Source organism: Salvelinus namaycush, chromosome 33 (assembly GCF_016432855.1).
Source record: "Salvelinus namaycush isolate Seneca chromosome 33, SaNama_1.0, whole genome shotgun sequence".
Classification (NCBI taxonomy): domain Eukaryota; kingdom Metazoa; phylum Chordata; class Actinopteri; order Salmoniformes; family Salmonidae; genus Salvelinus; species Salvelinus namaycush.
The window spans coordinates 11,079,223-11,091,423 of record NC_052339.1 but is presented as its reverse complement, the minus strand read 5'-3'; the positions used below and the strand labels follow the sequence as shown (position 1 = coordinate 11,091,423).

The 12,201-nt window shown below is 42.0% G+C and overlaps 1 protein-coding gene across 3 annotated transcripts in view; it reads left to right on the top strand.

Moving 5' to 3' along the window:
• The window catches only part of LOC120027586 (zinc finger protein 438-like), a 91,697-nt gene that overhangs the window by 33,789 nt on the left and 45,707 nt on the right, over positions 1–12,201 (top strand). The window contains exon 1 of one of the 3 annotated variants that reach the window (XM_038972567.1): positions 2,066–2,097. The exons of the other annotated variants lie outside the window; for them this stretch is intronic. The gene's annotated coding sequence lies outside the window, so the exon portion shown is untranslated. Of the gene's footprint in view, positions 1–2,065; positions 2,098–12,201 lie in introns of those variants that run through there. 3 annotated transcript variants of the gene reach the window in all.

Sequence of the window (12,201 nt, the reverse complement as noted above, 5' to 3'; positions counted from 1 at the left end):
TAATTCTAAGCGCTATGCACTTTCCTAGAATTTTTGCATCACAACATTAAAGTGTAAGGGGCATCCAATTTCTTAAGTGGATTGGATTTTTATATTTACCACTTGAGACCGGTTTCAGTAATAATGAAATCAGACCTTGTTGAGTGTCTGGTAATCTATGATTTTTATAGGAGTGGTTAAAACATGGTCCTCTGAGTACATCAAAAAGGTTTGGTATACCTCAACTGGTATGCCATCCAGCCCTGGAGTTTTCCCGGAATTAAAGGCTTTAATTGCAACAAGACGTTCCCCTTCTGTAATTTGGTCTTCACATGAGTCTTTATTTACAGCTGTTAATTTTAAACCTCAGTTTACATTGGCGCCATGTTCAGAAATGCCTCCAAAATATCCGGAGAAATTGCAGAGAGCCACGTCAAATAACATAAATACTCATCATAAACTTTGATGAAAGATACGTGTTTTACATAGAATTAAAGATACACTTGTTCTTAATGCAACCGCTGTCACATTTCAAAAAGCTTTACGGCAAAAGCACAATATTCAATAATCTGAGAACAGCGTTCAGCCACAAAAGGAAGCCATACAGTTACCCGCCAAATTGTGTAGTCAACAAAACTCATAAAAGATAAAATCTTCACTTACCTTTGCTGATCTTCGTCGGAATGCACACCCAGGACTCCCACTTCCACAAGAAATGTTTGTTTTGTTCGGTAATGTCCATCATTTATGTCCAAATAGCTATTTTTGTTAGCGTGTTTGGTAAACAAATCCAAAGTCAGGAAGCGCGTTCACTAAAAGCAGACGAAATGTCAAAAAGTTCCATAACAGTCAGTAGAAACATGTCAAACGATGTATTGAATCAATCTTTAGAATGTTTTTAACATAAATGTTCAGTAACGTTCCAACCGGAGAATTACATTGACTTCAGATGTGCGATGGAACAGAGCTCCCTCTCATGTGAACGCGCATGGTCAGAGCATGGTCAGGTCATGATAGACCTGACTAATTCCTGTCTCCTTCGGCCCCACTTCACAGTAGAGGCATCAGACAAGGTTCTACAGACTGTTGACATCTAGTGGAAACCGTAGGAAGTGCAAACTCATCCATATCCCACTGTGTGAGACCTCAGAATTCCCACTTCCTGTTTGGATTATTTCTCAGGTTTTTGCCTGCCATATGAGTTCTGTTATACTCACAGACATCATTCAAACAGTTTTAGAAACTTCAGAGTGTTTTCTATCCAATACGAATAATAATATGCATATATTAGCAACTGGGACTGAGGAGCAGGCAGTTTACTATGGGCACCTCTGGGCACCTTTCATCCAAGCTACTCAATAGTGCCCCTGTAGCCATAAGAAGTTAATAGGTGTGCCTTGTTAATTTGTGGAATTTCTTCCCTTCTTAATGCATTTCAGCCAATCAGTTGTTGTGATAAGGTAGGGTTGGTATACAGAAGATAGCCCTATTTGGTAAAAGACCAAGTCCATATTATGGCAAGAACAAGATTCATGGTCGAATTGTTGCAAAGAAACCACTACTAAAGGACACCAACAAGAAGAAGAGACTTGCTTGGGCTAAGAAACAATGGACATTAGACCGGTGGAAATCTGTCCTTTGATCTGATGAGTCCAAATGTTCGATTTTTGGTTCCAACCGCCGTGTCTTTGTGAGGCGCAGAGTAGGTGAACGGATGATCTCCGCATGTGTGGTTCCCACCGTGATGCATGGAGGAGGTGGGGTGCTTTGCTGGTGACACTGTCAGTGATTTATTTAGAATTTGAGGCACACTTCACCAGCATGGCTACCACAGTATTCTGCAGCGATATGCCATCCCATCTGGTTTGCACTTAGTCTCACTATCATTTGTTTTTCAACAGGACAATGACCCAACACACCTCCAGGCTGTGTAAGGGCTATTTGACCAAGAAGGAGAGTGATGGAGTGCTGCATCAGATGAACTGGCCACCACAGTCACCAGATCTCAACCCAATTGAGATGGTTTGGATGAGTTGGACTGCAGAGTGAAGGAAAAGCAGCCAACAAGTGCTCCGCATATGTGGGAACTCCTTCAAGACTGTTGGAAAAGCATTCCAGGTGACTACCTCGTGAAGCTGGTTGAGAGAATGCCAAGAGTGTGCAGAGCTGTCATCAAAGCAAAGGGTGGCTACTTTGAAGAATCTACAATCTAAAATATATTTTGGTTTGTTAAACACTTTTTTCTTTGGTTACTACATGATTCCATGTGTTATTTCATAGTTTTGATGACCTCACTATTATTCTACATTGTAGAAAGTAGTAAAAATAAAGCAAAACCCTTGAATGAGTAGGTGTGTACAAACTTTTGACTGGTACTGTATATTGAAAAATCTTGCATATCTTAATTTATCTCCACATTTAACAAATAATTTGTGTAATAATGTTGGCAGTTCATATGAATGATTGTTACCTATAACCAGGATTGGCATTACAAAAATTTACATTTATGGAAAGCAATCATTATTTTGGCAAACCAATTATTGTAATTTATCCTGTATTGTCCCTAATTTCATTTCCCCATAGCAACAGATGTGGGATACACACACACACACACACACACACACACACACACACACACACACACACACACACACACACACACACACACACACACACACACACACACACTCCCCACCCTTCCCCCACAATAACCACAAGCTCAGATGTTCAACAGTTGTTCTATCCCGAGCCCAACTCAAGAGAAGACTTGATGTGCGAATTTATATGCAGTAATATCTGTTTGAGAAGGCATGCAAAATTGAGCAAGAATGGGGAGATTTGATTAACCAATGTCAAGTTCTAGCTGATGGCGCTCAGATACACCCCCCTACCCTGAAACACCCACACAGGGCTCCCCCGTTGTGACCATTTTTCCAAGCATCTCTGTGCATTCAGATCTTTTTATTATTTTGTGCCACCAGGGCCACAAAAATTTGCCCCCTCTATGATTGACCGAGTGTGACCCCCCCCCCCCCCCAACCGGGGGCTTTGACTTTGTTGGACCAACCCTGCCAGGCAGACTCAGACTTTTGAATGGGTAGTGCTGCTTTAGTGGGTCTCTGACCGTGTTTATCTTTCTGTCCTTCGTGTGTAGGTGGCTTTGGTGGGTGCCTAGTGTAGTGTACAGGGTTGGGGACCGCTCCATCATGATAAGACAATAGATTATAAATATTACTTATTTATTTTAAAATGTATATCCTATATCTGCACAATTGAAAGCTCTCTCTGTCACAACTCTAGCTCTTAGACACGCAAATGCCAGAGCCCATGTAACCATTTTCCTTTCTCACTCACTTAACACAAAAACACACACCCCACCTTCTATCACAATACACCCACACATACCCACATACTTTGCATTCTATGTCCTCTGTTTGCTGTGTTTTTATCCCTACCATATTGATTCCTACCTAATTTCTGTATTTTAAGTACTTTTGTGGCGCCACACTGCAAGGTCACTGACCTCCTTCCTATAGGCTGTCTCATCGTCGTCGGTCATCAGGCCTACCACCGTTGTGTTATCAGAAAACTTTATGTTTGGAGTCGTGCACAGCCACACAGTTGTGGGTGAAAAGGGAGTACAGGAGGGGACTAAGCACGCACCCCTGACAGTCTCACGTGTTGAGGGTCAGTGTGGTGGATGTGTTGTTGCCTACCGTCGCCACCTAGGGGTGGCTAGTCAGGAAGTCCAGGATACTGTTGCAGAGGGAGGTGTTCAGTCCCAGGGTCCTGAGCTAAGTGATGAGCTTGGAAGGCACTATGGTGTTGAACGCTGAGCTGTAGTCAAGGAACAGCATTCTCATGTAGGTGTTCCTCTAGTCCAGATGGGAGAGGGCAGTGTGGAGTGCAATTGATATTGAGTCATCTGTGGATCTGTTGGGGAGTTATGCGAATTGGAGTGGGGTCCATGGTGTCTGGGATGATGGTGTTGTGAGCATTTCATGGCTACAGATGTGAGTGCTACAGAGCGATAGTAATTTAGACATGTTACCTTGGTGTTCTTGCTCAGAGGGACTATGGTGGTCTGCTTGCAACACCGACTGGATCAAGGAGAGGTTGAACATGTCAGTGAAGACACTTGCCAGCTGGTCAGCACATGTGTACACGTCCTGTTAATCCATCTGGCCCCGTGGCCTTGTGAATGTTAACCTGTTTAAAGGTCTTTCTCACATAAGCTACGGAGAGCGAGATCACACAGTTGTCCGGAACAGCTGGTGCTCTCATGCATGGTTCAGTGTTACTTGCTTCGAAGCGAACATAAAAGCATTTAGCTCGTCTGGTAGGCTCACGTCACTGGGCAACTCGCTGCTAGGTTTATCTTTGTAATCTGTGATAGTGTGCAAGCCCTGCAACATCTGACGAGCGAACATTCCTCGCCCTATTTTTACAATAGGGTATTATGTGATACATACAGTATCATACCTGGCTTCTCCACCTCCCATCATTCTGTACTCTGTGGTACTTTGGGGATGTCAAGAAGAGGCGTGCTTGCGTCCGAGGGAGGGAGGGAGAGAGTAAACTGTGTTTGTCAGCTTTTTAAACCCCAGAAATGTTTTCTACTCCTCCGCTCCTCATCCTAATGACAGACTAATCCCCCTCTCCTGTTCCTTCTCTCCTCCACCGATTATAAATAGGTCTCTTTCTCTTTTTTTCTCCCCTGCTCTGCCTGCTTCGCACTGAAAATTAGCTGAGATGATGAGTCTGCTCTTGCAAGCAATCAATTCTCTGTGCTAAGTCCCTCAAAAGAAGGTTACCTGTGGCAATAGAGACCCAGGCAGCTACGAAACCCCAATCCTGCCTCTCCTGCCAATTTTCTATTCAACTAATTAAAAAAATAGCATCGGCCTGGAGAGTGAGCTGAATGAAATGTCAAAATATTGATGTGATTTTAGCGCGTTTGTTATGGGGAGCGACAGGTAGGGAGGCAGGCAGGCCGTAGCTGTGTGGAAGAATTAGGAGTGGCTGTGCCAACCAGGGGGTACTTTAATGATATTAGTAGTGATCTAGTTATTTATGAGGCTGTAAGTTATTCATGCCCCGTGCTGGCTATCTGTCACAGCTTGAGCTGAGTGCTTTGACTGGAGACAATTATAGTCTGGCTAAATACTGGCGGCCGCAACGCTGCGGTACTTCAAAGTCTTTCAAATTATTTACTGTCTTGAGTGTCTTCTTCACCCCTCTGCCCATGGTGATGGCCTTAAGTACTACAACCAGGGGGGTGTTCAGTAGGGAGGAAACGTTTGGAAACATTTATTACCTGATATTGTCCAATTAGAGATGCTCCATTGGACTCCGTATTTGTACAAGTGCAGGGTTCGATACTGCGACCAAAAGTGTCACATTTGCGACCATTTGACTTGGCAGTCCGACACACTTTTATTTTTTATTTTTTTACCTGGTCACGTTAGTTTCACAATTTGCTTTTTTATTATCATGATTAATTCAAACAGTAATGTGCAATTGACCAAAAATATACCAACTTTCTGAGGAGGAAACAACGGCACGGGAATGCCCCAGTCTGTGTGTGTGCAGTGTACGTAGGGCCAAATGTCTACCACTTTGTATAGCTGTACCGTCGATGAAAATGGAAATTAACAGGTAACTACAAAGTACCCTCTGCCTACCTGGCAGCATCATTATGATTTGCATCAATCCAGTGGCCATTTGTTTTGAAAACTCCATCACAAGTGCACTACAGACCTAGGCGGCGTGTCCATAAGCTAAGCTTCCCCTAAAGTAAAATAAAATTGGCAAAATGATGTAACCTAATTAGCCTACTCCGGTCTATACAGAAATAAAATCATTCAAAATAGGCTACTACACTAGAAAGCATGATTTGGCCACAGAGGATGATTAACTTGTTTAAAAAAATATATGAAAGCTGGTGGTTCAATATTCCCAGTTCTTCAATATTCCCAGTAAAGAAGTTTTAGGTTGTAGTTGTTTTAGGAATTATGACCCGTCGACTATTTCTCCCTATTTGTAATTCATATACCTTTGACTATTGGATGTTCCGAAAGGCACTTTAGTATTGCCAGCCTAATCTCGGGAGTTGATAGGCTTGAAGTCATAAACAGCGCTGTGCTTCAAACATTGTTAAGAGCTGTTCGCAAACACAGTAAAAATGAATGCTTACGAGCCTGCTGCTGCCTACCACTTCTCAGTCAGACTGCTCTATCAAATATCAAATCATAGACTTAATTATAATAAACACACAGAAATACGATCCTTTGGTCATTAATATGGTCAAATCCGGAAACTATAATTTCGAAAGCTAAATGTTTATTCTTTCTGCGGAATACGGAACCATTCCGTATTTTGTCGAACGGGTGGCAACCCAAAATCGAAATATTGCTGTTCCATTGCACAACCTTCAATATTATGTCATAATTATGTACAATTCGGGCAAATTAATTACGGTATTTGTTAGGAAGAAACACAGTTCGCAATGAGCCAGGCAGCCCCAAACTGTTGCATATACCCTGACTCTGCTTGCACTGAACGCAAGAGAATTGAGACAATTTCCCAAGTTAATATTGCCTGCTAACATGCATTTATTTTAACTAAATATGCAGGGTTAAAAAAAGTATACTTCTGTGTATTGATTTTAAGAAAGGCATTGATGTTTATGGTTAGGTACATTTGTGCAACGAATGTGCTTTTTTCACAAATGCGCTTTTGTTAAATCACCCTTTTGGCGAAGTTGAATTAGGCTGTGATTCGATGATAAATTAACAGGCACCGCATTGATTATATGCAACACAGGACAAGCTAGTTAACCTAGTAATATCATCAACCATGTGTAGTTAACTAGTGATTATTTGAAGATTGATTGTTTTTTATAAGATAAGTTTAATGCTAGCTAGCAACTTACAATGGCTCATAGCAGCCACAAGGTTCTTTTGACGCTGCACTCGTGTAACAGGTGGTCAGCTTGCCACGCAGTTTCCTTATGGATTGCAATATAATCGGCGTCCAAAAAGGCCGATTACCGATTTATTATGAAAACTTGAAATCGGCCCAAATTAATTGGCTATGCCGATTAATCGGCCGACCTCGAGTTGGAATGCTATAGATCCGCTTTACATTACTTTTGCTAGCTCCCCCTTACCTCAACTTTTGCTTCTCACCTCTCAACTCCCCCCGGGACACATCTTCTCCTCTTGTAAGGAGACTACATCACAGAGGCACCTCTAAGGCCTGTGGAGAGGGCGCATGTGTTTTAGTGTGGAGAGGGCATGTAAAGCCTTTACAGTGTCTTCAGGATGTATTCACACCCCTTGACTTTTTCAAGCTCTGTCAAGTTGGTTGTTAATCATTGCTAGACAGCCATTTTCACGACTTGCCATATATTTTTAAGATGATTTAAGTCAAAACTAACTAGGCCACATCTTCAGTGTAGATTTGGCCTTGTGTTTTAGGTTATTGTCTTACTAAAAGGTGAATTTGTCTCCCAGTGTCTGTTGGAAGCAGATTGAACCAGGTTTTCCTCTAGGATTTTACCTGTGCTTAGCTCTATTGTTTCTTTTTATCATAAACTCCCTAGTCCTTGCCACTGACAAGCATACCCATAACATGATGCAGCCACTCCCATGCTTCAAAATATGAAGAGTGGCACTCTGTGATGTTTTTTGTTCGATTAGCCCCAAATGTAACGCTTTGTGTTCACGACATAAGTATTTAATTTCTTTGCCAAATCTTTTCAGTTTTACTTTAGTGCCTTATTGCAAGCAGGATACATGTTTTGGAATATGTTTTATTCTGTACGGGCTTCTTTCTTTTTAGTATGTCATTTAGGTTAGTATTGTGGAGTAACTACAATGTTAAACTCTAACTATGTCTTTGTGTTAACTCCTGAACTTATTTAGGCATGCAATAACAAAGGAGTTGAACACTTATTGACTCAACACATTTCATCTTTTCATTTTTAATGAATTTGTACAAATTTCTAAAAACATAATTCCACTTTGACATTTTGGGGTATTGTGTGTGTGTGACAAAAAAAGTGACAAAAAAAGCTACATTTATTCAATTTTAAATTCAAGCTGAAAGACAGCAAATTGTGGAAAAAGTCAAGGGGTGTGAATACTTTCTGAAGGCACTGTACGTATAAAGGGCCCCCACCAAGATGTAGTTACAACACTTACTAGCTTTTTACCCTTCACCTCTGAAAGGTAGGCTTCATGTGTCTACAGAGAGAGAGAAAGCGAGGGAGGGAGGATGGGAGAGCGAGAAGATCTTTATAGCGAGCAGCTAGAGAGATCAACTGAGTACTGAATCACCTTTTATTAATGCAATAAAGGGATAGGACACACACAGCAAAGTGTGTCTGAGCTGATGTGTTGGTCACTGGGAAGGCTGTGTGTTGAGTCTGGCAGCATGTTGGGTCTCTGGGCTGAAGTGATACCATTGTTCCCTCGAGCTCCATGCTCAGGGGGATTAAACAGACTGGTGTGGTCTAGAGTCTAATCTCAGACCTTAATGAGCCAAGGCTTAATCTGCCAGAACAGGACAGAGTAAATAGACACTGCTGCTAAAGTACATCATCAGGACATGTAACATCGGTTAGTTTTGATAGATGGATTCTGGAGTATCAACTATGTTGGCATCATGTCAAGGGAGGGCTTGGATCAGATGCTGTCTGGATACACATTGACTGACTGCCCCAGAGACTGAGATCAGCTTTTTGTTCTGTTCTCCGTCCCCACCCTGCTCTCTATCCTAGCCTCAACTCTGTCTTCTCTCGCTATTTTTTTCTCTCTCTCTATCCCTCTCTCTCTATCCCTCCCTCTCTCTTTATCCCTCCCACTCCGGTTTCTCTTCACCGAGTCTCCTCAGATCCGTGGGGCTTGGAGAGTTGTTATCTCTCCTGAGTCAAGGGTAACCACCACCAGGGTCTCTGTGGGATCAATTTAAAAGGGAAGCGCTTGTCTCTCCTCTCATCCTCCTCTCCTCTCCTGGCCGGGCCCTCCTGGCTGATTGGTTCCGCTCGCCAGGAACACACAGGCTTTTGATCTCTCCCTCGTTAAGTTTTGGGAGGTTGGCGCTCAAAGTCTTGTCTTCATAATCCAACAGGGTTTCTGTTCCACTTTACCGAGTATCTGTGTCTCTGGGTTTGCACCTGTGTGAGATGTTGTTTCAATCTTTTCAACATTTTTTGTACCATCTTTAGTGAATCTACTGCAGTTTCTCAAAGTAAAAATAAAATGCCTCCCCCTGGTTGACTTCTGTAGGCACTGAGCAGCTTGCTTCTTGACACACAGTAATGCTACTCTGGTTAGAAGTGTCTCGCAGCTCCAATGTATTCACTCACAGTGGATCTGCTTTTCTCCCGTCGGTCACAAAGAGAAGGAAAGGAACGCTGCGAGCAGTCTCTGTCCCTGGCTGAGCAGTTGAACTGTGTCTCTTTTGTAAGACATGAATTACCAGTGACCCTAATGTACGAACAAGTAGAGCGACCTGGGACAGACAGGCTTGTAGGGGGAGAATGCTGCAGGCTTCGCCTGCCCCATCTCACAGGGAATTGGGATGGTGAGTGACTAGTCTGCGTGGTTTCACGGTGTTGTGCCTAGCTCAACCATGGCAGGAGGACCCTAAGAGCTCTGGTCAAATGTAGTGAACCATAGGGACAGGTCTGGGATCTGCCAGGGACCTCACAGTACGATATTATCTCGACACTTAGGTGCAGATACGTATTGCGATTTCTCTCGATTCTGTATGTATTGCGATTTGAAGTTCCAAATATATTGCTCACTATATGTCTGCTGCAGAGAGACAAGGGAGTCATGAGAAAACGAGTTTTGATCTGTCATGGAAATAAAAGTTCTGAAAACAAATTGGCTCCCTATTTAAAAAGATGATGGAGAACAAGCTTCAGGACGAAAAATATTGGAGTTTTGGCTCCGGCACAGTCGACTAGCGCTACCAATTGCTACCTTTTTTATAAATCCATATACAAAAATAATATTGCAACATGTAACTATCGTTTTTTAATTTTCTTCTTCCCATCACTAATTGGTTGCAATTGTGACGCAATTGTGACGCAGCCATGCACTATTCAGTTAGTATGATACGATATAGGGACACCCTGCCTTCTTTTCTCATATAGCTCTCACACATATGGGACGGGATATGTTATGGTGTGAGTTCTGCTCGCTTTTAGAGAGCCAAGCTGTGCTGGAAAATGCAATGAATGCAATGAAAAATATCTGAAAGCCCAGCACAGTACAGCACGGTAGACAGTGTGAGAGGCCTTACTGATATAGGGCCTGTGTGTGTGTATTCTAGGATTTGTTAATATAGGGTTAGAATGGGGGCAGAAGTAGAGAGGAGAGACAGACAGTCAATGTTTGGACAGGAGCCAGCCAGGACCCTCCCACTCGTCTCCAGAGCTGGTCAAATGGTGTGTGCGTGTGCGTAAGTGTGTGTGTACGGAAAGTATTAATTAAGTATTAAAGTATTAATTTCAGACCCTTGAGTTTTTCTTTTCTTTTTGTTAGGTTACAGCCTTATTCTAAAATCGATTATATGTTTTTTTCCCCTCATCAATTTATACACAATACCCCATAATGAGAAGGCAAAAATAGTGTTTAGAAATTGTTGCTAATTTATAAAAATAAAAAAAATCTGAAATATCACATTTACAGTTGAAGTCGGAAGTTTACATACACTTAGGTTGGAGTCATTAAAACTCGTTTTTCAACCACTCCACAAATGTACTGTTAACAAACTATAGTTTTGGCAAGTTGGTTAGGACATCTACTTTGTGCATGACAAGTCATTTTTCAAACAATTGTTTACAGACAGATTATTTGACTTATAATTCACTGTATCACACTTCCAGTGGGTCAGAAGTTTACATACACTAAGTTGACTGTGCCTTTAAACAGCTTGGAAAATTCCAGAAAATTATGTCATGGCTTTAGAAGCTTCTGGTAGGCTAATTTACATAATTTGAGTCAATTGGATGTGGATGTGGATGTATTTCAAGGCCTACCTTCAAACTCAGTGCCTCTTTGCTTTACATCATGGGAAAATCAAAAGAAATCAGCCAATAAAATTGCAGACCTCCACAAGTTTGGTTCATCCTTGGGAGCAATTTCCAAATGCCTGAAGGTACCACGTTCATCTGTACAAACAATAGTACGCAAGTATTAACAGGAAGGAGGCTTGTTCTGTCTCCTAGAGATGAATGTACTTTGGTGCGAAAAGTGCAAATCAATCCCAGAACAACAGCAAAGGACCTTGTGAAGATGCTAGAGGAAACGGGTACAAAAGTGTCTATATCCACAGTAAAACGAGTCCTATATCAACATAACCTGAAAGGCCGCTCAGCAAGGAAGTAGCCACTGCTCCAAAACCGCCATAAAAAAGCCAGACTGCGGTTTGCAACTGCACATGGGCACAAAGATCATACTTTTTGGAGAAATGTCTTCTGGTCTGATGTAACAAAATAGAACTGTTTGGCCATAATGACCATCGTTATGTTTGGAGGAAAAAGGGGGAGGCTTGCAGGCTGAAGAACACCATCCCAATCGTGAAGCACGGGGTGGCAGCATCATGTTGTGGGGGTGCTTTGCTGCAAGAGGGACTGGTGCACTTCACAAAATAGATGGCATCATGAGGTAGGAAAATTATGTGGATATATTGAAGCAATATCTCAAGACATCAGTCAGGAAGTTGAAGCTTGGTCGCAAATAGATCTTCCAAATGGACAATGACCCCTAGCATACTTCCAAAGTTGTGGCAAAATGGCTTAAGGACAACAAAGTCAAGGTATTGAAGTGGCCATCACAAAGCCCTGACCTCAATCCTATAGAAGATTTGTGGGCAGAACTGAAAAAGTGTGTGCGAGCAAGGAGGCCTACAAACCTGACTCAGTTACACCAGCACTGTCAGGAGGAATGGGCCAAAATTCACCCAATTTATTTTGGGAAGCTTGTGGAAGGCTACCCGAAACATTTGACCAAAGTTAAACAATTTCAAGGCAATGCTACCAAATACTAATTGAGTGTATATAAACATCTGAGCCACTGGGAATGTGATGAAAGAAATAAAATCTGAAAGAAATAATTCTCTCTACTTTTTTATTCTGACATTTCACATTCTTAAAATAAAGTGGTAATCCTAACTGACGTAAAACAGGGAATTTTTACTAGGATT